The sequence below is a fragment of the Coffea arabica genome, chromosome 5c, assembly GCF_036785885.1.
Source record: "Coffea arabica cultivar ET-39 chromosome 5c, Coffea Arabica ET-39 HiFi, whole genome shotgun sequence".
NCBI classification, from domain to species: Eukaryota; Viridiplantae; Streptophyta; class Magnoliopsida; order Gentianales; family Rubiaceae; genus Coffea; species Coffea arabica.
In genome coordinates this window covers 34,196,223-34,223,969 of record NC_092319.1, presented here as the reverse complement: position 1 = coordinate 34,223,969, position 27,747 = coordinate 34,196,223, and the positions used below count along the sequence as shown (strand labels likewise).

Here is a 27,747-nt window from a genome sequence, read left to right as displayed (position 1 = left end):
CCTCTAATAATTCATATGTTATCAAGCAAATGCTGGTGGCTATCATTTACTGCTACATTTGTTCTTCCTACTTTGGAGTTGAGGAAAAACCCTGTAGAATCAAGTTTTGTATGAACAAAGGTTGAAATTTCGAGGACAAAATTCTTTTAAGGGGGGAAGGATGTGAGAACCCGAGAAAATTATGTGTATGCCCTGAATTTATTTTATTTTATTTATTTTGATATTAGAAATATTATATATAACGAATAAACGGTTAAATTAAATGCGTAATTAAATTCCTATAAAATTGAGAATTTAGAAAATTCCTAGAATAGTGTAGAAATATTTTATGAATTAAATAAATATATGGCATGCATATCGTAATTGATGTCATTTGCAAATATTACTAGACATGTAACATATACTATATAGCTCAATAAGTACATGTTTAATAAGTTTTTCTTAAAGCTAAATGTGTGAGAATTTATTAGATGAACGTAAGAAAATTTTCATGTGTTATTTAAAATTTAGTGCATGTCCCACTTTATTTTCTTTTTGTTATTGAATGATTATAGGTCTAAATTGTCCCTTTAATAAATAAGTGAGTCGATATATATCTTAGGAGGATTATATCATTTACACCATAAAACGTTAGTATTAGAATATGTTGTGGTATTAGGAAAAAAAGAAAAGAAAAGAAAACGTGGAAGATACTTGCCTTCACACCTGTCCAAGCATTACTAATATCTAGGGGAGGAACTAATGGAAGAATAAAAGATAGTGCCTTCATTCTTAATTGACCGAGAGGAAACAAGAAAGGAAAACAAACCGCGTTCCATTCACTTCCCCTGCTACATAAAACCGAGAAACAAGAAGAAGGAAAAATAGAGAAGCTCTCTTACCTTTTTCAAACATGAACACTGGCCAAGAACCAAGAGAAACTCCAGCTCATTTAACCAAGGAACCAAGAGAGGGATAGTTTGCTCATTGCATGACCAGCCACAAATTTTGACCGAGTCAAAACAGCTTCCATTCTTTCTTGTTTCTATTCAGCTTGATCGAGAGCCATTTTCCCCTTTCTTCACTTCATGTTGGGCCTGAGAGAGAGAAGAGTTGAGAGACCTGTCTTTTTCATTTGTCCAGCAAAGAAAGTAGAGAGCTTTGAGAGAAACTAGTGTGTTTTGTCTTCATTTCCAACCGAGAGAGAGAGATATTGCTCAACAAAATATCTTGCTCCTTGCCTCCATTTTTGACCATTCCAAGTAGCATGCAAATGTTGACCAAATTTACTCCCTTTTGCTTCTTTTCTTCAGTTCAACCGAGTGAGAGAAAGAAAACAAAAACAAGACTGGTCCTTTGTTTTTTTTTTAACACCAACCAAGAGAGAAAAGCTGAGAGAAATAAGAGGGAGAGCTCCTTTCCCCTCCTTCTTGCAGCCGAGAGAGAAGAGCTGAGAGAAACCGAAAGAAACTCCAACCAGTCCTCTTTTCTTTTTCTTCAATCTTGAACATCAATCAAGAAACAAGAAAATTATAACGCATCCTAGCCAAGAATTGGGGAAGAAAGGCAGAAATTTCCAGCTCAAAAAAAAAATCGTGGGGAAAGAAGTTGAAGCTATAAGTTTCATTGCAGCTTCCATTCTTGCAAGATCAAAGGTAAACTTGCTAGCCAAACTTTCCATTTTTCTCAGGACACAGTGAGATGATTGATGCATGTTAGTTCTAGCCATGGAAATGGAAATTTGGTGGGAAAGTACCCTCATTAGAAGTTGATTTATATGCTGAAGATTTCCAGCTTTGACCGAGGGGGAAATGAGTTCAATTTACAGCCTCTTATTTCAACCTTTTGAGGAGTTTCCACTAGGAATTCATGCTATAAGTGTTGTATTTCTTGTTTAGTATGATATATAGCATGTTGTCGCTGATTTTGGTAGCAAATTGGTGGCTTACGTGTGAGAAAATTGGCAGCAACAAAGTTGAATAACTCCTGTGAAACCAATGGAGTGAGGCTGCAAGTTTGGTTCCTTTCTCCCAAGAAATCTTGCTGCAATTTATTTAAATTTACCGTATATATCTCCTATTTCTCTTTCTAGGACCTGCACATATTGTATTCTTTACCTTCAGGAGAAATAAAACTTGATTTGTGAAGAAACTTTGCTTGAAAATCTGTTAAGTTAATGAGCATGGACTGACTGATTGCATAAAGCCGGATATATCAGTTGTACTTTGCATTTGGAGTGAAGTTTTACAAAGATTTCATGTTTTGTATCATGACAACTGTGTATATAGAAGTTGGTATGTTTATATGGTTGAATCATAGTTGTATGTTCATTGATTTGGCTGAAAAATTGTCTAAGAAAGCTTGAACTTCAGGTGACAGTCACCTCTAGGCAGTTTTAGCAAAATGATCATAACTTAGCGTAGAAAAATCAAAATTGAATACCGTCAATTGCGTTTGAAACTAGACTCATAGATCTTTCCAATGGTATAAAATTGGAGCTGTGGTTCATTTTATATATGCACCAGAAAATCAGCAAAGTTGACTGAAAAATCGGTCCTGAACAAGTAAAAATTGGGATGCTGTGGTAACTTGTGACTCAATTTGGATTAACTTATGAACCAAATCTCCTTGAGATGTCTGCTAAAGATTGTTAGTATTCAAGTCTGGTTTTAAATGAGATAATTTGTATGAGTTTTCGACATTTATAACTTAAGTTATAATTTTTCTAAAGAAAGAATGCTTGCTGGAATTTTAGCTTTGATCGCTAAATTTTCAAGATGATTTTAAGCTCAATTTGTTCAAAACACCCTAGAAGACTTTAAACTACAAGTATGTGTTGGAAATGAACCAAAACCATGGACCTTAAGTGATTTAAACTCCATTTATTTCACTGTTTTCATGGCTGGAATTCTCCTTGAGGCTGACTGAAAGAGAGAGTGATTTTATTTAGCTTTATTCTTGGTTTTGTGTGGTGAAATCAACTTGTTAATGTCCTAAACACGTGATTAAACATTAACTTTGGTATGAGTAGTGAATTGGAATAGAAAATGAAAGGTTTTGAGAGGTGAAAACTTCACTTTTACATATTTCATGTCCCAAGCAATAAATTTCCCGTTTTAGTTAAGGAAAATGAAAATGAGTATTAAAATGCTAATATCATGTGTACTATATATTTTAGCCATGTCATGTAATTTTTCCAACTTGCATATGTTCCATTAGTTTGCTTATGGAAATTTAAGCTTGTGGAGTTGAACTTTTGCTTGACGGCCAGCCTTGGTATGGAGATATGTGAGCTGAATACTTGTCTATTTTTGGTGGCTTTATGGTCTGAAACTAGTAGCTTGTATAGCCTATCATTTGTGGTCTTGATTTGGATGGTTTGGCCATGAAATTTTGTATTGAATTTGGAGAGGAAATATAGGATAAAACAGGGGTTATGCTGTCCAAATTTTGGGGCAGCTTACTACCTTGATTTTGAACTGATTTGGTGATGTACTTGCCTAATATGCTTAGCGAACCTTTAAGCTTTGCTTATGTATTGCATTTTGGTTGAAATGGAAGGGTTTCATTGGGATTTTCTTCTAAATTGCTGGCTAAAATTGTGTTTGTTTGTCGATGGAGAGTGCAGCCTATTACATTGTTGTTTGTCTAACCTTTTAGTAATTGATTTTGGCCAAAACTTGTTCCAAACTTTGGTGGAGCCTTTTGTGCGTGAATTTGAGTGAAAACTATGAAAATTGGGAGGTGAAAACCTCATGATTGTACTTGTTTCACTGCTGCGAAAAATTCTGATTTAGAGGGCAGTTTTGCACCTTGCTACCTTTTAGCCTCAATGTCTTTAGTTTGAAAGTCTTTTGGACACAACCTCGCTGACTTGACTTGAGAAAACCTTGTTTCTTTTGTAAAGCCCAAAGACAACCTAAGAGGGGGGTGAATTAGGTTGATTAAAATCTTAATCAAATTTATGCACTTTTTTTCTTTAATAAAAATTTACCTTCTTTTCTAGTAATGATCAACCAAGTAGATTAGAATAAGAGAACACTATTGATCAGAGAAACAAGTATAAATAAGCAATGAGATTTTTATTAAAACAAAAAGTAAGATAGAGTATCAAACCGATTGTCTACCAAGCTTTCCTCAAACTTGAAGACCAATCACTAGGTTGAGCAACTTCTCTTTGATGAAAGATGTTCAACTAGATGTACAATGGAGGGAGCACTTCCTCCTTGCCCTAAGCCTCACTTAGTCAAGTTAAGAAGTTTTACAATCACTCAGATAACCCTCAACAAAGCTACACTAATGAAACTTTCAACTACAAAAGAAATGCTCACACGAAATTCATACCACTTGGATAACAAATCTAGCTTTGGAGACTATTTTCTAGCTAAAATATCTCTTGAGAACTTGTAAACAAAGTGTGCAAAAGTCCCTTCTTGGTTCAGAACAGTTTGTTTTTAAAGGGGACCAAAAATGGGATTCATCAATGCTTCCAACGGATAGAAGGCAGATGAAGAGTCAGCTAGCCGTTGGGGCTGTCGGACGTCCGACGACCAAATCATCGTCCGAACCAATCATCCGAAAGCAGCCAAGTTGAAGTTCGGACGTCCGATGCGTTTTTATCGTCCAACAGCACAGCGTCCGATCGTTGGCAGAGAGTTAGCAAGTCATCTTGGAATTTTTCGGACGTCCGATGCGGTTGATGTGCGTTCGAGGCGTGCGTCCGATCCTTCCGGACGTCCGATGCTTCCTTATGACCGTCCGACAGAGCTTCTTTCTTGATGTTCTTTATCCTTTCGGACGTCCGACAGATTCCTTTTGGACGTCCGACATGAGTGTCCTGTTTTTGCTTCTTCTTTTGGTTGATTTGCGTTTCATGACATATTTGTACCTGATTCTTTGATAGGCAAAAACACTTATATTTGAAGAAAGTTAGACAAACATTTCAAAATACTTTGTGATCATCAAAACCAAGAATAACATTCTACCCCTTTTTGATGATGACAAAACAAATGTTTGAAATGAGGTTTGATGATTGGAATAAAAGCTCCCCCTTTCTCAATAGACAAGAACTCCCCCTTACTTAGTGAATCATAAAAATTTTGAAAAACTCCCCCTCACTTGGCTGCCCAACCGAATTAAACAATTATCCAAAAATATGACAATTAAGCAGCCAACAACCAACATTTTACTAATTCAATCCATCAGCCAATCCAAATTTAATATCAATCCAACATCATCAATCATCAATCAATCCAGTCCTCTCCCCCTTTTTGTCATCACAAAAGGGCAATCAATCACATCCATCTCATCCACAAACAAACACATTCATTAATGCAAACCAAAAAGAAATTCATTATATCCACACAGTCATCATTCAAAACACTTACATATCGATCAAAAAGTACCAAAAGAAACATAAACATAAGCATAACCAAATGTTGAATTCATCTACATATCCATTGTTGAACACCATAAACACATAAAAGAGACAAACAGAATGCAAATGTCCTAAATGGTGAACTATGTGGATCCAGGTGATCTTCGAGAGAGCTGATATTGGGAGAGGTCCTCCTCATCAGTTTCTTCATCATTTTCAGCAGCCTCTTCAATTGGTGCCTTGCCTTTGTCTGATGTGGAAGGGCCATGAGGAGTCACAGGAGTTGATGAGTTCGGATCTGGAATTGATGAACTTGGATCAGTGGTGCGAGGCTCTTTGCCATGTGAAACTTCCTCAACCACAGGTAGGGGAAAAAGAAGATTCTTTTTGTCTAGGTAGGCTGTTTGATGCTCAGAGGACATGGTGAGCATTAGACCATGTTCCAGAAGAAGAACATGCTGTTTGAGTTCACGAAGGAGTTCAATCACTTCATCATTGGAGGAGGAAGATGCCTTAGTGGCAGACTTCCTAGGATGAATGGGAGTGAGTGTGACAAATGAAGGATCATGTGCAGCCTTAGACCTATGTTTACTAGATGATGCCCGCTTATAAGCCCATAGATTATCCTTAAAGACAAGATTTTTCCTTTCAAAATATCCTTTGGTAAAGGCATAAGAAGATGCTTCTTTGGGACAAACACCCAGAATTGGAACTTTGTAAAACTCAAAAATCTTTTGAAGAAACTTTCCATAAGATAATTTTCTGCGAGAATCAGTGGCATAGCGAAATAAAAACTTGCACATGACAAAATCAAAATCAATACAAATTTTTTCTCGAAAACAGTAAAAGAAATACAACTCCATTTTGTTTGCATCAGTTCTATGACCATCAGTAGGACAAGCAGGTTTGAAATGATTGAAAATGCAATTAGATTCACAGGGGGAAGATCATTCAGTTTAGCATCGGCAGGGGAGGAAAAACTTCTTTTAAAATAAGTCAACATTTTAGCCCCATCAAAATGATTATCAGCAGTAGGGTGCTCTTCATAGGAAAAGAAATTTACAATTTTATCCTTGCAACCACGTTCAATGGTAGTATTTAAAATGGAATTTACAGTTTCAGAATTAAAGACTAAGTCTACCCCATTAACCCTGGACATGATCTCAATTTGGCCAGTGCCTTTCAGGGTAATAAACATTGGGCATAGAAATGAGATGTGACCATTTTTGGAAAGCAAATAGACTCAAAATGGATTCTAAACCTATGTGACGAAATTCAGAAGAATTTATAGTGCGTTGAGGGATGACACCTTTCTGGGATATCCAGGAATGTCTGTCTTTTGCAGCATCATCAAAAAATGGAGGGAGAGTAGTTGATTTTGGAGGCGGTTGAGTTGAGGTTCCCTGTCCAGATTCAGATAGAGGGGTAGGTTGTGGTGTAGGCCGTGACATTTGACCCTTCACAGCTCCTCTCTTGAAACGTTTGGATGTCCTTTTGACCGTAGGAAGATCATCATCCTCATCCCTGAGTGGATGCTTGCGTCCGGCAGTAACCTTTCCTCCTCTTAGATTCACCATTGTGCGAAATGTGTGGAATGAAAGATGCAAATGATGCACACAGTAGTAAGGAAGTGAAATACACAGAAATTTTGGGACAAAAAGGCCTTAAACAAGATTTGACAGAGCGGTTATGAAAGAGTAGGGTTTTGAGGGAAATTTGGGAATTTGCGAAATGTTATGCGATTCGGTGAAATGATCAGGAGAAATGAAACACAATCGATCAGGAAAAGTTTTGTTTGAGTCAATTTGGGAATGAGAGCTTCAAAATGGTATGAATTAGAGAGTGAGAGATGAGAGAGTTTTCGTCCGAGAGAAAATAGAAAAAGAAGAGTTTGAAGCAAATGAGAAAGAAAGTTACTTTTAAAAAATGAGCCGTTGTACTGTCGGACGGCCGAACGAAGTCGTGCGTCCGACAGTTTCGTCCGAACAGGTGCATTCTGGGAAAATAGCTGAAGAACATCATCGGACGTCCGTTCATCCTCTTTCGGAACGGACGTCCGAAAAAAAAAATTTTAAGCTGATTTTTCAATTATCCCTAATTTTGATCTTAGATGAATGAACTGATCTAATGGCAAAACTTTTGTAAAAATATCAGCAAATTGATCTTTAGAACAAACATAATTTACACAAATTTCACCTTTTTGAACAAGATCACGAATAAAGTGGTGCTTTATATCTATATGCTTTGTCCTAGAATGCTGAATAGGATTTTTGGTCAAATTTATAGCACTAGTATTATCACAGAATACAGGCATGCAGTCATACAACAATCCAAAATCATTCAAGGTATATTTCATCCATAAAAGTTGAGCACAACATGCACTAGCGGCAATATATTCCTCTTCGGTTGTAGACAAAGAGATTACATTTTGTTTCTTGCTAAACCAAGAGACTAAACAATTTCCAAGAAAGTGACAAGTTCCACTAGTACTCTTTCTATCCACACGACAACCTCCAAAATCAGCATCCGAATAACTATATAGTGCAAACTCACTAGATCTAGCATACCAAAGACCATAGTCTAATGTACCTTTCAAATACCTAAAAATCCTTTTTACAGCATTCAAATGTGATTCTTTTGGACACGATTGAAATCTAGCACACAAGCAAACAGCAAACATAATATCAGGTCTACTTGCGGTTAAATAGAGTAGGCTTCCGATCATACCTCTATAGTGCTTTTCATCCATATGATTACCTTCTTCATCTTTGTCAAGTTTTGTAGAAGTGCACATTGGAGTTCCAACTTGCTTTGAGTCCTCCATGCCAAACCTTTTCAGCAATTCCTTGGTATATTTTGCTTGATTTATAAAAATTCCCTCAAGAGCTTGATGTATTTGAAGTCCAAGAAAGAAATTTAATTCTCCCATCATACTCATTTCAAATTCACTTTGCATAGTGGTGGAAAAATCCTTGCATAGATACTCATTAGTAGCACCAAAAATAATATCATCAACATATATTTGCACAATAAGGTTATTCAACACTTGCTTAGTAAAAAGTGTGGTGTCCACAATACCTCTTTTGAAACCATTTTCAATCAAGAAACCACTTAGTCTTTCATACCAAGCTCTTGGAGCCTGTTTTAAACCATATAAAGCTTTAGATAGTTTAAACACATGACTTGGAAATTTTGTATTTTCAAAACCAGGGGATTGATCCACATATACTTCTTGATCAATAAAACCATTTAAAAAGTACTTTTAACATCCATTTGAAACAATTTGAAGCCTTTGAAGCAAGCAAAAGCAAGAAGCATTCTAATAGATTCTAATCTAGCTACGGGAGCAAATGTTTCATCAAAATCAATTCCTTCTTCTTGTGCATATCCTTTAGCAACTAATCTGGCTTTATTTTTTACAACAACACCTTTATCATCCAACTTATTTCTAAATATCCACTTTGTGCCAATGATAGGTTGATTTTGAGGTCTATCAACAAGTGTCCAAAGCTTATTTCTCTCAAATTGATTAAGTTCCTCTTGCATTGCCAAAATTCAGTTTTCATCCTTTAAAGCATTATTGATATTTTTGGGTTCAAAAAGAGAAACTAAAGCAAAATTATCTATCAATTTTCTAGAAGAGGAACGAGTCCTTACCTTCTCGGATGGATCACCAATTATAAGTTCTTTCGGATGATTTTGGCTAAATTTCCAAGCCTTGGGAAGATCTTTGAATGGATCATCATTTCTGTCCTCATCTTCCCTTTCTTGATTTTCATGAGCTTCATTCTCCATTTCCTTTGCTTCCGGTTCAGAGTTTCCTCCATCTCCAATTTTTAGCTTTTCCATTCCTTCGCGAACACCTACATCATCATCCTTACACGAACGTTTGGAATTATCATCATTAGTTTCATCAAATGTTATGTGTATAGTTTCTTCTATCACAAGAGTCCTTCTATTAAAGACTCTATATCCTCTTTTATTCTCGCAATATCCCAAAAATATTCCTTCATCAGATTTTTTCTCAAACTTACCAAGATGTTCCTTTAAATTTAAAATAAAACAGTTACAACCAAAGACCTTGAAATATCCAACTGTAGGTTTCTTGTCAAAAATCAGTTCATAAGATGTTTTATTCAAAATGGGTCTCAAAAGGATTCGATTCATCACATAACATGCAGTGTTTACCGCTTCAGCCCAAAGGTACTTTGGCAAACTACATTCACTTAACATGGTTCTAGCAGCCTCTTGTAGAGTCCTATTTTTCCTTTCTACAACACCATTTTGTTGTGGAGTTCTTGCAATAGAAAACTCATGTGTTATGCCATTATAATCACAAAATTCTGGAAAACCACAATACTTGAATTCTGTTCCATTATCACTTCTAATTCTAACAATTTTTAAACCAAGCAGATTTTGCACTTTAGCAAACAATGAAGTGAAATTCTTGAACGCATCATCCTTATGAGCAAGAAATATTACCCAAGTATATCTAGAATAATCATCCACAATCACAAAGCAGTATTTCTTATCTCCCAAGCTAGTGATTTGAGTAGGACCAAATAAGTCAAGATGCAAGAGTTCTAAAGGTTTGGAAGTAGATACACACTTCTTTGGTTTAAAAGAAACTTTTGTTTGCTTTCCAAATTTACATGCATCACAAATTTTATCCTTTTCAAAATTGATTTTTGGCAAGCCTCTAACAAGCTCCTTTTTCAAAATTTCCTTTAGTAAATTCATGTTAAAATGACAAAGTCTCCTATGCCACAACCAAGGATCTTCATTTGAAACTTTAAGACATTTTAAGCTAGATGAATCAATTTTATCAAGAACCACAATATATATGTCGTTGAACCTCTTACCTTTGAACACAACATTATATTTGGAATCAAGCACAATGCATTCATGCTTTTTAAACAACACATACAAGTCTTTATCACACAATTGACTAACACTAAGCAAGTTATAACCTAAGTTATCAACTAAGAGCACATTATGAACAAAAGTTTCACCATCCTTACCAACATCACCTATTTCAATTGTCTTAACTTTCACATCATCACCAAATGTCACCTTCCCACTTGATTTTGATTTCAGCTTTATGAACAAAAAAGGATCACCGGTCATATGCCTTGAGCAGCCGCTATCAATAAACCATTTTGATTTGTTTGAGCCTTTTTCCTGAAAAGAGAAAGTGTTTGGTACCCTTTTTAATTTTTGGGTCCACAATAGTTAGCATTGTATCTAACTAATCACATGCATTTCATCCCTTTGTTCAGATTTCTTTTCACATAGCAATCACCTTTCAAATGCCTTTTTTGACAACAAAAACCACACATAATGGAAGAGTCCTTAACATGTAATGATTTGACATATCTCAATCCACCTCTTCTATATGTTATGAAACCATGTGCATTTTTGTTATGTGCTAAAGTTCTTTGATGAGTAGTAAGATGGGTAGATGACATGTTCCTTTTGATAAAATCCTGCTTTCTTGCTTTCAAAGTTTCATCCAAGTTGTCCATTCTTTTTTTCAAATCACCGTGTCTTTCCTTCAGCATTTCACAAATATTTATTTTTCTATCAAACTCATTTTGAACATCACATCCGGCTCTTACAAGACTTTCATTGTCAGTCTTTAGTTGTTTATTTTGTTGAAAAAGACTTGTATTTTCTTGAATGAGAAAAGCCATTTTCTGTTTTAACTGCTTGTTTTTATCATAAGATTCCTTCAAGACATTATGCAGTTTTTCAATAAAGGATTCAAGATCATCATCTTCATCATCATCACTTTCAGATTGAGAGTGTGTGGAAATTACCTCATTATTTTCAATAGCCATGAAAGCCATTTGAGCTGATTCTTCCTCTTCTTCAACTTCCCCTTCGGAGTTACATTCATTCCAAGTAATCTGGAAGTTGTTGAATCTTGGTTTTCGATCAGCTTTACCATCTTTCATTTTCTTCATGGGACATTCGTTTGCATAGTGTCCAGGTTGTCCACATTCATAGCATTTGTCCACTTGCTTCTTGTTGAATTCTTATTTTCCTTTGTTCCTTACATTTGATGAATAATTTTGAAATTGATTGCTAGGTCCTCCATTTCTAAACTTCCTTTAATTCAATATTCTCTTGAAGCCTCTTATGATGAGAGCAGGGTCATTATCATCACCATCCGAATCTTCATCATCCAAGTGAGTTGGATCATCTTCACCTTGAGTAGTCTTTAGAGCAATATTTCTCTTTGCTCTAGCATCCTCTTCCTCCCGCACTTTGGATTTCAATTTCAACTCATAAGAGGTTAGTGAGTTAATGAGAGATTCAATAGGCACAGAATTTAAATCCTTAGCCTCCTCTATTGCAGTCACTTTATTTTTCCATTCTTTGCCCAATGCATTGAGAATTTTCCTGTTCTTCTCTCCCAAGGTGTACTCTTTGCCCAACACCTCGAGATCTTTGATCAAGTCATTGAACCTGCAATACATTTTGTCAATATACTCAAGAGGTTCAATTTTAAATGATTCATACTTTGTCACCAAGATAGCCTTTTTTTGTTCTCTCACGTTGTCACCACCCTCATGGATTTCTCTTAACTTATCCCACATTTCTTTGGCCGATTTACAGCCTTTTACTCTAATTGATTCATTTGAATCTAAGACACTATAAAGAACGTTCATGGCCTTGACATTTAATGTGAGGTTAGTCCTATCTTGAGCATTCATTTCAACTCTCGTTTTTGGCCGAAGTAAACCTGTATCTGCATCAAGAAAGTTAGCTTCATGCGATCCTTCACTCACAATAAACCATAACTCAATATCAATAGATTGCAAAAAGATAATCATCCTTTCTTTCCAGCTAACATAATTGGAGCCACTAAACATGGGAGGCCTAGTAACAGATTGCCCCTCAACAAACATGGCATGATTGGTTGTCATCTTTACTCCAAACCCCTTGAGCTTAATCTCTAGGAGACCAAACTCTGATACCAATTGTAAGGCCCAAAGACAACCTAAGAGGGGGGTGAATTAGGTTAATTAAAATCTTAATCAAATTTATGCATTTTTTTTCTTTAATAAAAATTTACCTTCTTTTCTAGTAATGATCAACCAAGTAGATTAGAATAAGAGAACACTATTGATCAGAGAAACAAGTATAAATAAGCAATGAGATTTTTATTAAAACAAAAAGTAAGATAGAGTATCAAACCGATTGTCTACCAAACTTTTCTCAAACTTGAAGACCAATCACTAGGTTGAGCAACTTCTCTTTGATGAAAGATGTTCAACTAGATGTACAATGGAGGGAGCACTTCCTCCTTGCCCTAAGCCTCACTTAGTCAAGCTAAGAAGTTTTACAATCACTCAGATAACCCTCAACAAAGCTACACTAATGAAACTTTCAACCACAAAAGAAATGCTCACACGAAATTCACACCACTTGAATAACAAATCTAGCTTTGGAAACTATTTTCTAGCTAAAATATCTCTTGAGAACTTGTAAACAAAGTGTGCAAAAGTCCCTTCTTGGTTCAGAACAGTTTGTTTTTAAAGGGGACCAAAAATGGGTTTCATCAATGCTTCAAACGGATAGAAGGCAGATGAAGAGTCAGCTAGCCGTTGGGGCTGTCGGACGTCCGACGACCAAATCATCGTCCGAACCAATCGTCCGAAAGCAGCCAAGTTGAAGTTCGGACGTCCGATGCGTTTTTATCGTCCGACAGCACAGCGTCCGATCGTTGGCAGAGAGTTGGCAAGTCATCTTGGAATTTTTCGGACGTCCGATGCGGTTGATGTGCGTCCGAGGCGTGCGTCCGATCCTTCCGGACGTCCGATGCTTCCTTATGAGCGTCCGACAGAGCTTCCTTCTTGATGTTCTTTATCCTTTCGGACGTCCGACAGATTCCTTTTGGACGTCCGACATGAGTGTCCTGTTTTTGCTTCTTCTTTTGGTTGATTTGCGTTTCATGACATATTTGTACCTGATTCTTTGATACGCAAAAACACTTATATTTGAAGAAAGTTAGACAAACATTTCAAAGTATTTTGTGATCATTAAAACCAAGAATAACATCTTTCATTGGCTCGCCGCTGGAAAATTTCCCGCCATGAAGCGAATAAGGAACTTGTTGATTATTCATGTTTCTTGAGTCCAAAATACTCTCATACGCTTCAAAACCCTACTTGAGTTTTGCCCTAGAGTATACTTAGATTTTTCCTTGATTTGCATTCCAAATATGGCTGTATATGTTGGGTTTTGAAAAAAAATTAAATTAACTTGGAGAGGTATACGACTCATAGTCGAGTCTAAATTATGAATTCTGTTCACTTGGTTTTTCTTAGGGCTTGTCTGATCAAGGGGGCAATCCAGGAGGAAACTTTTGACTCTATTTTTGCTTGAACTAGTGAGTGTTCCAACTGCAAGTTCCATGCTACTTGTTGCGCAAATATGACTTGTATATGACTTGTTACTTGAATTGGCTTGTTATTACATAGGTGAGTGTGTACTTTATCACGCTCGACCTAATTTGACTGAATTCCTGTTTGACTACTATAAGTGAATTGTTTACAAGTGAACTGAGATTCATATGCATGAGTTGAAAGTAACGGCCTGGATCCTAAACCCCATAGACTAGTTAATCGAATCGAGCCGGCAAGGGTCTGGTCGATTAAATAACGAATCCTAGGTCTACTGTTTTGTCGAATAGAGTGTTATCTCCTCGACTAATTGGTATACTCGAGTATTACCACCACTGTTTATGTTTGGAGTTCGGGCCCGGTAGGGGGTTGATTGGTGGATGGAGGTTGGAATTAAGTGGTGATCTACTGGACTTGTTATGATTCCATGGTTGACGGAGTGTCAACAGATTCTGAACAAGTTGTCACGGAACCTGTTCCCGAGAACAGACTGTATCCTTTTATATGCATGTATTATCCGTTGTACATAGTTAAATGAGTTGTTTGGATGTTATGTTCTTTATGGAAAATGTGATCATGCTATCATGTGAATGCTAAAATGCCTAATTGCTTGTTGTTCTCTTGGAACTTCACTGAGCTTTTAGCTCATCCCTTCATTTGTTTTCCTTAACAGGGTACGGGGATGACAAGGACAAGAATAGTGCTAGTTGTAATAGGAAATCTTAATCTTGTATTTGGACGGCACTGTATTATAGTATTAGTTTACAAGTTCTTATCTTTTGGTCTATATTTTGGTTTGTATATTCGGATGATCGGTAGCATGTAGATGTTATATTGAAGAATTTTAGCGTTATTAATTTGCTATCCAACGAATAAGGAATTCAAAAGTTGTAGTCCTTATTTTAAATAATTGCAATCCTATTTATACTTAGAGAAGTGATTGAACTATTTGCATTTCATTTCGCTTAGTCGTATACATAAGTATGGAGTTTTTGTGAAGTTGGATGGCTTGTAATATCTATTGGGGAGATTCATTCTTACTTTAGAGTTAATGTTATCTCTGAAATTAATGTTAGTGAGTGAGTCCTGACGAGAGTTAGGCAGGCGGTCCGCCGAACCCTTTGGTTAGCCTTAGGGGGAGGTGGAGCTGTCACATTGTACTTGTATGACTTTGAACCTATTGAACGGCTATTGAAATGAGATGATTTTGTGTATGACTTTAGGGCTGATTGCGGAAAAGAATGAAGTCACAAATGGCTAAAAAATAGGTAAATACAAAAGGCGTGCTGCCCAAATTTACGCTCAAGAACTAGATAGATATACTTGCGATTTGCGTAAGAATTTGAGAACGAATACCATTTGAACCATCTAGGATATTTGCATTTTTTTATTGAGGTATATAAGTTAGAATTTGGCAGAAACTTATACCCTTAGAAAAATGAAATTTACGACTAATAGAAATACGTTTTCTTTGTCACTTCGACTCAAATGGAGATTTTAAAGTTTTACGAGTGAGCATAAGTTTTACAAATATTTTACTTATGTCCTTTGGTTTAAATGTATTTTTTTCACTACCAAAATCATATTTATACCTTATACTAGTACGTATTCGAATTTTCTTTGAATCACTTAAATCTTTGATGGTTGAAGTATAATGTGTTCTTTTGATTATATTAGGGTTCCTTGGTGATTGAGGGTGTTATCCGGAAAGATACTTTAGACGTTATTTTTCTTAAATAGGTGAGTGTTCCTTGTTGGCTATATTTTCATTGACTATGTGGCTTGTTCTTGATTATATGACTTGTTATGAATGAACAATAACTTGTTAAATGCTTCCACTGATTGTTTAAAATGAGCTTTCTAGGTGAGTGTGTACTTTATCGCACTTGACCTAAATGAATGTAAAATTTTCAATGATTGAATGATTATATGTGCATGAATGTAAGCCTCTTGGCTGAATTGGGCCCTGCCCTTCGTTACTGATCGACTCAAGTCAGAAGCGAACTCGATCGGGCGATTTAGTGACCCTGGGTGAACGTTTGGTATACTTGTGTATTACCTTGTAGTCTGGTGAAACCTGGCCAACGTCCAGGAAAGGGTGAAATGAAATGAATGAATGAATGTCAATGTAAATGAAGGGTTTTACTTATCAAAATGCATTTTCAAACGATTGGAGGAATAAGGAAATGAAAGGAGAATGAATGAATGAATGGATCTATGTGAGCATGTATCCTTTTAATGAATGTTATTATTGCTTTATATTGTCATGTTTCTTGAATTACTTGCTATCTATGGTCAATGTATTGAACTCATTGTTTGTTTATGTGTTTGGAACCTCACTGACCTTTTAACTCATTCCGTTAGTTTTGTTTTGATTAACAAGGAATGCCAGCAAGAATGAGAGCTCTGTATAGACTAACTTAGTCTAGTTCTTTGAATTCTTTTGTAATGGTTCTCGCCCTAGCACTTGGCAAGGGTTGGATGAATGAGGAATTGGGAACCTTTGTATATTTAAATTTTGTAATTCCTTTGGAGATTGGAATGTATATAAGTTTATGTTTTAAGTTTAGGATCGTTATTCGCTTGTTTTGTAAATTTTATCTTCAATTCCTTGAGGTGAATGACTGAGTCCCAGCGAGAGTTGGGCAGGCGGTCCGCCAAACCCTTTGGTTCGCCTTAGGGGAAGGTGGGGCCGTCACAGTTGGTATCAGAGCCTGCTTCGCATGATCTCTGCGTGGAGTGAGATCGGGTTAAGTGGTGAATGAGTATGAAGGATTAAGTGCTCGTTGAGCTTAAGCTATGGAGTCATGAATTGTTATAGGTCTTAAATCTTTCTCCCAGTATTTGAGGACCATTGATAGGTATGTCATGTAGGAATCTCGATTGTAAATAGTTTACTCTTGGGACTGGCCAACTCGAGATGTGAATTATCTTATTTCGGATTCTTGTGCCCGAGTACTCCAGAGTTGAAGCGGTACTAAGTGCTTGAAACTTGCAGTTTGGGAACATTAAGAGACTTTGTTTGACTAGAATGAGTACAAGAAATCAACGGACGTTTAGTTCGAATAGAAAGTGATGTGAGAGACCGGACGGGATTATCTTAACTGCGTATGGGACGACATATCGCCTTTTCTTTTGATTTGCCCTTGTAATGTTACTACATGATTTTTGTTTGTAGTATGTTACCTGTGTAATATTGACTACTTTTGATTATCTGTTAAACTTGATATGTCTCTTTGTGCATATGTTGTATCATGTTGTGTTTATGTTTATTTGTATAATTGGTGTGTTCGAATTTGTTATTTTAGTCAATTTACTCCGTTTATCCATTAAATTACTTTTGAAAAAGAAAAGAGAGAGAGAGAGAGAGAGAAGGGTATGGAAGGGAGACGTGGACGTGATCGTGGTCGTGGTCGTGGGACTAAGCGAACTCTAGAGCCAAGAGACGAAAGGGAAACAACAGCTGAGCTAGAACAAGGAACGAGGGTTGAAGCCGGGGACCAAATGGCGACGGCTATACAACAAATGATAAATATTTTAGCAAGATTGGTGGACCAACAAGGTCAAATGCCTGTGAATCAATCCCAGAACCTTGAGATAGGAGAAGATCGGGCCCTTGAGAGGCGTCAAAAATTTGTCCCTCCGAAATTCCTTGGAGGGTCTGATCCGGACATAGCTGAACAGTGGTTGGAGGCCATGATCAACATCTTTGCAGTTTTAAACTATACCAAACAAAGACAAGTGAATTTTGCGATATTTCAATTTGAAGGACCGGTCCGAGCATGGTGGAACGTGATTAAGGCAAAGTGGGAAAGAGAACAAACCGTATGGACATGAGCTAATTTCTTAAGAGAATTTAATTAAAAGTATCTCCCACCTTTAGTCCAAGAAAGGAGGGAGGATGAGTTTATTGGATTACGCCAGGGAACTCAAAGTGTGGCCGAATATGAAACAAAATTTACCAAATTGTCTAAATTTGCTTCCGAATTAGTGGCCACGGAACAAAGCAGGGTGAGACGGTTTATACAGGGATTGAATTTAGAAATTCAAGAAACTCTAACGGCGATTCAAGTTAATACTTTCACGGAAGCCCTTGAGAAAGCCCAAAGAATTGAGGCTGCGAAGGCACAGATAAAAGCCTCCCAAACTCGGAAAAGGGGTGCACCTAGTAGTGTGACTGAGGAACCAAGTGAATCGATAGCACCTTCCAAAGTACAGAAAGTGAACCCTTTACCCCGCCCACCATGGACATTAGGAGCATTAGATGAAGGGTCTACGAAAGGAAGTCAGATCGAATCAAAGGAAATTTCTTGAGAAGGTCAAACAGTAGCTCCTCGATTGGCATGTGGATACTGTGGAAAGGCAAATCACACTGAGAATGATTACTGGCGAAAAGGGGAAAAGTGTTTGATTTGTGGGATTAGCAATCATCAACTTAGCACTTGCCCGAAGAAACAGCCACGAGAGAGTAGTACGCAACAAGTGGAAGGAATCAAATCAAAACAAACTAATGAAAGAGGGAACCAGATGAAAATACCAGCACAGGTTTATGCCGTAGACCAGCAACAAGTTCCGGGATCATTTGAGGCAACGGAAGGTAAAAATTTCGAGAAGAAATTTCTTAAGGGGGAGAGAGTGTGGAACCCAAAAATTTTCACATTTTCTCAGCATTATTTTATTTTTTTCCTACATTTTATACTTTCCTTAGAAATATTAAAATTTCTATGCATTTTTACAAGCAAGTATAGTTTTAAAATCATTTTCCTAGTATGAGTTAGTGTATGTCAAATTTGAAACGCATTATAGACGTGGGACCCACTAGTGCGATAAAATTTGGTGATTAATAGTGAGTTTTAGATGATATTAAGTATGTGATTAGAAGTACTAAAAAAATAAATAAATAAGGGAGACCAAGGGATAGACATTTCTCATTTTATTGCCAATGGTCAACAAGCCTACAAAGTTTGACAAAAACTTGACTAAGACTAAGCTATCATTTTCATCACCATTTTTCCTTCACTTCTTCCTTGTCTTGGCCGATTCTTGAAGGAGAAAAGAAGAGATACTTTGGTCAATAAATAGACATTATGTCTTGTCTTCACAAGTCTCAATCAACTACCTAACTTTGGACCAAGACCTTGACTAACATTAGTCTTGTCTTTACTTTGGAGTAAGTTTCCATTTCAACCAAAATTCTTGATTTCATTTCAGCTAAGGATAGCCGAAATTCTGATTCCATTTTAGCTAAGGGTAGCCGAAATCCTTGACTAGAAAAGAAAGGAAAAGAAGCCAAAATAAAGGACAATTGAGGGAAAGCCAAGGGTTGACATTGTCAAGGCATTCTTTGACCAATGAAACTTCTAGTCCTTATCTTGCAAATTTCACCAACCATCCCTCATTTTGATCTCTCTTGGCCGAACCTTCAAGACAACAAAAGAAAGAAAAACTGCTCCAATTTCACCTTGATTCCAAGCTATAACTAGTAGGAAATCACTCTCTAATCCAAAAACCAATTCATAAGAAGTTACCACAAGGAAGAAAGGTGGGCTAGAGTGGAGCTATTTTGGAAGAAAGCAAGCTTTGTTTTTGAGGTAATATGGCTGACCACTCTTTCCTTTTTCCTTAATCATGTTGGAGTTGCTTAGTAGCTTGTATTTGTGGTTGTAATGCTTATATCATGTGATTTTAGATGGTTGGGGTGATGAATTTGAGTTAGGGTTTGAATGATTCACTTATCATACTTGTTGTATGGGTGGTATATGATGTATATAAGTTGGTATAAGAGGTGGTAGTGATGGTTTCAAGCTAAAAATGAGATTTATACCTTGATTGTAGCAAATTTCCAGAATTGAAGTTAAGGTATACCCTGTTCTGCCCGGTTCTAGTTCACCATGTTAGAGACCGAATTAGCCTTAGCCTAAAACATGAAAGTTGTATAGAATGATGTTTTATAGTTTTCTGCAAAATTTCATCTCAATCGGAGCAACGTAGCCTGTGAAAAGATCAAAATACCCTGACTGCCCTAGGTGAATCCAGTGATCCGTTTTGGATATTTCACCAATCTGGCCGTGTCTTTTCACCATGATATGTACTGAACTAGTATTTAGCCAAAACATGAAAGTTGTAGTAATATGTCTCAGCTTTCCAACGGCCCTAAAAACACCTTAATCGGACTTCGGTAGCCTGAGTTATTGTTGGTTACGCATAGTGCGGTTAACTAATCTGAATGTGAGATTTTGGTTCTGTAAATGACAACTTTGACTTAGATACACTACAAACTGGATTGAGTGGTTTTCATAAAAGTTGTAGGCCTTTTTCTTAACTTCAAAACAGTATAAATTTCACCTCAATCTGATAAGCGTAGCTTTGGTTGTGCCCATTACGCTAAGCAACGGCAAATCTGTCTTTTGTTTTATAACTTAAACTTCATTTCCGGACATTTTCCTAGTTTGATTTTGTGCTTGTATGACTTTGAGCCTATTAAACGGCTATTGAAATGAGATGATTTTGTGTATGACTTTGGGGCTGATTGTGGAAAAGAATGAAGTCATAAATGGCTGGAAAATAGGTAAATACAAAGGGCGTACTGCCCAAATTTACGCTCAAAAACTAGGTAGATGTACTTGCGACTTGCGTAAGGATTTGAGAACGAATACCACTTGAACTATCTAGGATATTTACGTTTTTTTTTATTGAGGTATATAAGTTAGAACTTGGCCGAAATTTGTACCCTTAAAAAAATGAAATTTACGACTAATAGAAATACGTTTTTTTTGTCACTTCGACTCAAATGGAGATTTTAAAGTTTTACGAGTGAGCATAAGTTTTACAAATATTTTACTTATGTCCTTTGGTTTAAATGTACTCTTTTCACTATCAAAACCATATTTATACCTTGTACTAGTACGTATTCAAATTTTCTTTGAATCACTTAAATCTTTGATGGTTGAAGCATAATGTGTTCTTTTGATTATATTAGGGTTCTTTGGTGATTAAGGGTGTTATCCGGAAGGATACTTTGGACGCTATTTTGCTTAAATAGGTGAGTGTTCCTTGTTGGCTATATTTTCATTGACTATGTGGCTTGTTCTTGATTATATGACTTGTTATGAATGAATGATAACATATTAAATGCTTCCACTGATTGCTTAAAATGAGCTTTCTAGGCGAGTGTGTACTTTATCGCACTCGACCTAAATGAATGTGAAATTTTCAATGATTGAATGATTATATGTGCATGAATGTAAGTCTCTTGGCTGAACTGGGTCTTGCCCTTCGTTACTGATCGACTCGAGCCAGAAGTGGACTCGGTCGGGCGATTTAGTGACCCTGAGTGAACGTTTGGTATACTCGAGTATTACCTTGTAGTCTGGTGGAGCCTGACCAACGTCCAAGAGGGGCTGAAATGAAATGAATGAATCAATGTCAATGTAAATGAAGGGTTTTACTTATCAAATGCATTTTCAAATGATTGGAGGAATAAGAAAATGAAAGGAGAATGAATGAATGGCTCCATGTGAGCACGTATCCTTTTAATGAATGTTATTATTGCTTTATGTTGTCATGTTTCTTGAATTACTTGCTATCTATGGTCAATGTATTGAACTCATTGTTTGTTTATGTGTTTGGAACCTCACTGAGTTTTTAGATCATTCCGTTAGTTTTGTTTTCCTTAACAGGAGATGCGAACAAGGACGAGAGCTCTGTATAGACTAACTTAGTCAAATTCTTTGAATTCTTTTATAATGGTTCTCACCCTAACACTTGGCAAGGGTTGGATGTATGAGAAATTGGGAACCTTTGTATATTTAAATTTTGTAATTCCTTTGGAGATAGGAATGTATATAAATTTATGTTTTAAGTTTGGGATCGTTATTCGCTTGTTTTGTAAATTTTATCTTCAATTCCTTGAGATGAATGACTGAGTTCCGGCGAGAGTTGGGCAGGCGGTCCGCCGAACCCTTTGGTTCGCCTTAGGGGAAGGTGGGGTCGTCACAGGTAGTGCTAGTGTTTAGAGTTTTATCAAAATAATAGAGAGAGAAAAAAAATAACACCATCCCTACTTTCTTTCGTCTGCCTCCCTAGAGCAAGAATCAACTAAAAGTAGAGGAGAAGAAGAAGACATCGCCGTCAAACAAGTAGACAATTAAACGCTTAAACCTGTAAGTTCCGAACGCACACTAAAATTCTTTTTCTCTTACATCTATTTAATTCCATGAATTATTTTGAAAATTTCGGGTATATATACATCGAGATATATTTATGCCTGCATGAGAAATTTAGTAAGTTTTAGGCTTGGATTAGTAGGATTAGGGTATTAAATTTCAATCATGGGGATGAATAGGGTTTATCAAATTGTTGGAAAGTTAAAAAAAAAAAAAAAGGAAAAAAAAAGCAGAGACGCCGCCGCTGCTGTTTTGCTAAGCGTTGCTGGAGCAACGCAGCCAAGAAAAAAAGGGACAAAAAGCCGCCAACGTATGGCTGGCGACATGGGAAAAGGGTTGGCCGAGTGCCAAAAAAAAAAAGAAAACGAATGTCGCCAACGCATGGCTAGCGACAGGGAGTAATTGTCAAAGGTTGGCTTTTCGGCCAACCCAAGAAAAAAAAGGGGTAGAAGGTCACCAGCAATTGCTGGCGGCTATTGCTTGATTTCATGGGTTGCCCAAAAGGAAGAAAGAAAAAAAAATTAGGTAAAATAGTGGCTGGTCGCCACTGCTATCGTTCTGTCACTGTCGAGCTGTAAGGTCAACTGGGGTCAAAGTCTAGGAAAAAAAATGGCAAATAGACGTGGACCAAAATATAATGTAAAATTTAGTAAATGTACTATAAATAAATTTTAAATAAAAATACCCCATCTTTATAGTTTATTGTGGGTATTAAAATTCAGGACCAAATTTAAAGTAGTTAAATTGAAAAGTTAGTCATGTAAAATTATGCTTAATTGATTAAGTCTAAAATACTTAAATAGAAATTTAAAACATCTTAATCTAACCTTATTAGATTAATTTAGACAATGTAAGATAAGTTCTAGATTGTTAAATGAAACGCTTAAAATAATAATAATAATAATGATAATGATAATACCAGTAATAATGATAATAATAATAATACTAATAATAATTAATAAAACAATGATAGTAATAATAATGGTAGCATATACATGGATGAAAAAAGTAAGGATATAAATGAAAATAAAAATATAAAAACAAGTAGAATAAACTAAGACAATAATTATAATAATAAATCAATGTACATATATACATAAATAATAATAACACCTACACATGCACAAAAAAAATGGAGGTAAAGCGCAAGATAATGGTAACTAATTAACAAATATATATATGTATGTATATATGTATAGTAAGAAATAAAATAAGGTAATAAAATAAAGTAACAACGACAAGGACGATAATAGTAATAATGAATAAAAATAAATTATAAATATATATAGTAAGATAATAGTCAAGATAATAAATATAATTATGAATAATTATTTTCTTTTAAATTAGGAAACTTTACAAAAAGGAAAACTTTCCAAATTAAGAAACTTTCTAAAAATAAAAACTTTTCAAAAATAGAAATCATTCAATTTAGGAAAATGCTGTTAGGGTTCATATAATGGTCTAGACATGAATCTTCAACTTGCTCAGAGTTTGTATATGTATACATTTATAGGAAATGTCAACTAATTAGGAAACCTATGTGTTTGATAGCTACGACACAAGTTTAAAAAATCTAAAGTAGTTCCACTTGAGCAGCCAGACAAAGGTAGGTGATACCTACCCTTCTGAGATTTCAAAAATTTAAAGGGAAATTTTTGTCATCGATTATATTTTTACGTGTTAATCTGAATTGTTTTTTATTGAATAATTTACTTGACTGTTTAAGCAAATTCTATTTTGATTATATAAAAATGAACCATGTGACTTATTTGAAACTTGATATTTTATTATATACCAACTGAGCTGTATTTTTTATGAAATCAAGAACTATGCATGTGACGTGTGAAATGAATTTGTGTAAAGAAAAGCTCAAAACAATCATGGGATAGATGATAGAGGCTATAGTCCTGTCTAATGGTCATGGTAGCTTGGTATAAAGTTCGGCCGATTGACAAGGTCATGATAGCCTGGTATAGAATCCGGCCGATTGACCCATGTATGTAATGAGAACAATTGGTAGTTATGAAACCTATTGGTCGCCCACCTAGAAGGGGTTTAATCTCTAAACTGAGTACTCAATAGCCAGTCATTACATGTACTTATTATGAGTTGATATGAAATGATTTATGAACTGATATGAAGAGCCTTATGAATTGATATGAAATAATTTACGACTTTATGATTTTTCATGTATAGTTAGCAATAAGATACTTTTAAATTGCTTATCACTCATTACTACTAACGGTTTTATAAACAACGTTACTTTCATGATTATGGATGTGAACGAGGTGTAAATGATTTGATTTATATCTATACATGTATCTATAAAGTTATGAGTGCATGGTCAAACAGAGGGGTAGATATTATCTACTGAACGATTTGTCGCTCACCCCACTTTTTACCATCTTTGCCAATTCTGAAGAGTATGAGTTGATTTACGTAGAAGACCCTGAGGATGATTTTTATTAGTTTTTAAGTGAACAGAAGTTAGCAAGCTAGCTACTTCTAGTTGTTAATTTTATTTACATTGTTTCCGTTGTTTCAACTAGAGAATAAATGTAAGAATTTATCGGGTATTCATAGACTACCTTTTATATGATCTTTGTACAGCACTTTATTTGGTTATATCATTTAGTACTTTTAAAGTTTAGTCTGGTTAAATGTTTCCTTGTATTCTTGAGTGAGACTTGAGAATACGGCGGATGCCACGCGACGGGTGCGCGCGGGATAGTGGTATCAGAGCCTAGGTTATATGGTCTGAGAGTATGAGAAATGATATTTGGATATTAATGATTTTGGAAATTGAAAGGAGATGGAAAACAGGTCAAAGGAAATAAGAGATTCCTATGACATTTTTTAGTGGTATCAGAGCCTAGGTTATATGATCTGAAAGTATGTGAAATGGTGTTTGAGATATTAGGGGTATTGAGTATTGAAATGAGATGAAAAGACAAAAAGGATTAAAGGAAATAAGAGATTCTTGTAATTTTTAATATTATCAAAGTTTAGGTTATGCGATCTAGATGTATGCTGAACGATGTTTGTAATATGTGTGATTTTAGGAATTGGAATGAAATTGGATAGAATATTGTGAAATAAGAGATTTTCATAATATTAGTGATAACTGAGCTTGGGGTACGATTTACTCTTTAGAGAAAATACATACTAGGAAATGATCAATTGTGACTGAATAAATAGGCTTGAAAATTTGCATATGTGATTTAAGTTGAAATGGTACTATTGGTGTTTAGGATGTTCCTTTAATTGGATATGATTTTGGTAGTACATTCTAAGTTTAAGATGTCGGATGTGTAGGAAATATGATATATATTTGAAGTAGTGTCTACAGGAAATTAAAAGTATCAAGGAATTAAAGTACGCAGCAAGCGTGATGAATTAAATAAAGAGATCCAGTTTAACTAGTGTGGGATTAATTGCACGATGGGTAACAACAACATTAGAGGTTATATTGACTTATCTTGACCGATGAAACCACTTCAAAAGATGAAGAATGAAATGTTGCAGATCTTTTCTATTTGTAATCGAGTTCTATAAATAATGCTCTTACCTGGATAGATGTACTATTGATGCTGCTACTATTTTAATCTAGTTGAACTATTACTACTACTGGAGATAACTAATAGGTGTATGGCCTTATCAAATACAAATTGATATAGTCTACCAGTAGTATTCCCTCGGTGGGAGATGTGGTCAAAAGCGAATAGACTTGTCTCTTTTTGAGATTTATAATGATTAGATCCAATGCCCAAACAATTATTGAACTAGTTTATTGGATTATTACATCGTGCTTAGTCAATAAATATGTTAGAAATTTCTTAGAATACATAATCTTACATAGTTCTTATCTCAAAAAAATTATTTTGCGAACAAATGTTAATCAAGATTTTTGAATAAGTATACTTATCAAATAAGTATAATTTCTATAAATATGAATACATTACGATACATAAATTAACAATAAAAAAAGAATAAACACCATAAATAATTGTATCTTATAAACCTGTACAAAATGTTTTTATAATACTCATCCAATCTCAAAAAGAGCTATAGATAAATGTATTCTACATTAAAAAAAATCATATCATATAGAAATAATCTAACAATAATTCTTGATAAATTTTCTTCATACTCTAAGTTCTAATGGTGCAAGAAGCACAATTAACTAACTCATGTGTTTCAAACATTTTCAGGTTCCTAAACTTGTATGAGTTCGAAATTTTATACATAGATAAATACTTTACTAAAGTTATGGTAAAGTTATTATATTCAAATATGAGAATTTGGCGATAATTGTTGTATGAAATTTTGTGTGTTTTGGTACCATAATATGAATATGTGTTTTGAAAATTGAATTGAGGTAAAAAAAAATGAAGGAAATAAGATTTCCATGGCATTTAGTGGTACAACAACTCAGGTTATAGGATCTGGAAATAGGTATGATGCTATTTGAGGTATTATTGATCTTTTTTTTTGGAATTTGAAATGAGATTTGAGGAAAACAAGAAATTTCCATTACCAATTACAAACACAATGGGCACGAACCCATATATCGAGGTAATGACTACTTTTTGTGAGAATAAGTTGTGATAGAATGTGTGTCAAAAGAAGAAATGATACTGTTAATGTTTATGACATCCTTTATAAAGGTTGATCTCTATGGAGTATTATAAACTGATATTTCGAATGCCAGATTTGTGAGAGACATTATGTCCATCTAAACTATATAAATATCAAGATGGGAGGTATTGAGAAAAAAATAAGAGTGCGTAGCAGAAGTTTGATGAAATTAAATAAGGAAATCCAATTTAGATATTATAGGAATAATTCCCAAGATGTGTTGCAAGAACATTGAAAATTTTGTTAACTTATATTGATGTTTATGTTTTTTAGGTTTCAAGAACAAAACCTTTAAAGAGGGAGAGAATGTGATATCTAGTCTAAAAATAAGTTGCGAAAGTGTCGAATTGGGATCCTAAATCATGTCTAGATTTTTGGTCGACCTACCAAGATATTATGGGAACTCACCTGAGATTTAGTACCACCTTCTACCCCCAAACGGATAGATAGTCAAAAATGACCCTACAGATACTGGAGGACATGCTCAGAACTTGTGTTCTAGACTTCTCGGATAATTGGGATAGGTTGGTGAAACTAATGGAGTTCTCGTACAATAATAGTTATTATAGCGGTATAGTATGGCACCGTTTGAGCATTGTATGGACGAAAGTGTAGATCCCCCTTATATTGGGATGAAGTAGGTGAGAAGTCGATCACTATTCTCGATTTAGTGGAAAGAACCTTGGAGAAAATTAAGATTGCTTGAGAAAGACTAAAAGTAGTTCAAAACCGAAACAAAAGTTGGGCAGATTCAAAGAAGAGACCTTTAAAGTTTCAACTAGGAGAAAAGGTATATTTGAAAGTATCCCCTACCAAAGGAATGATGAGATTTGGAACAAGTGGCAAGTTAACTCCGAGGTATGTAGGGCCTTACGAAATACTAGATAGAGTTGGACCTCTAACGTACCGATTGGCTCTCCTACCTACTTTGTCAAGGATGCATAATGTTTTTCATATCTCCCAACTGAGGAAGTATGTATCAGACCCGAGCCATATTTTGGAGGATCAACCCATCGAAGTGAGGGAGAACTTATCAGTGGGGGAAGTTCCTTTAAGAATCGTGGACCGAAAGGACCAAGTTCTAAGGAGAAGGACCATATCCTACATCAAGGTGCAATGGACGAACCATACATCGCTAGAGGCAACGTGGGAATTGGAGGAGGACATGCATAATAGA

At 35.5% G+C, this 27,747-nt stretch overlaps 1 long non-coding RNA gene across 1 annotated transcript; it reads left to right on the top strand.

Moving 5' to 3' along the window:
• Positions 1 to 793: 793 nt before the first annotated feature.
• LOC140007711 (uncharacterized) lies at positions 794 to 14,726 on the top strand. The gene is made up of 2 exons (XR_011815070.1): positions 794 to 1,634; positions 14,441 to 14,726. It is a non-coding gene; the product is annotated as an uncharacterized lncRNA (long non-coding RNA).
• Positions 14,727 to 27,747: the final 13,021 nt, after the last annotated feature.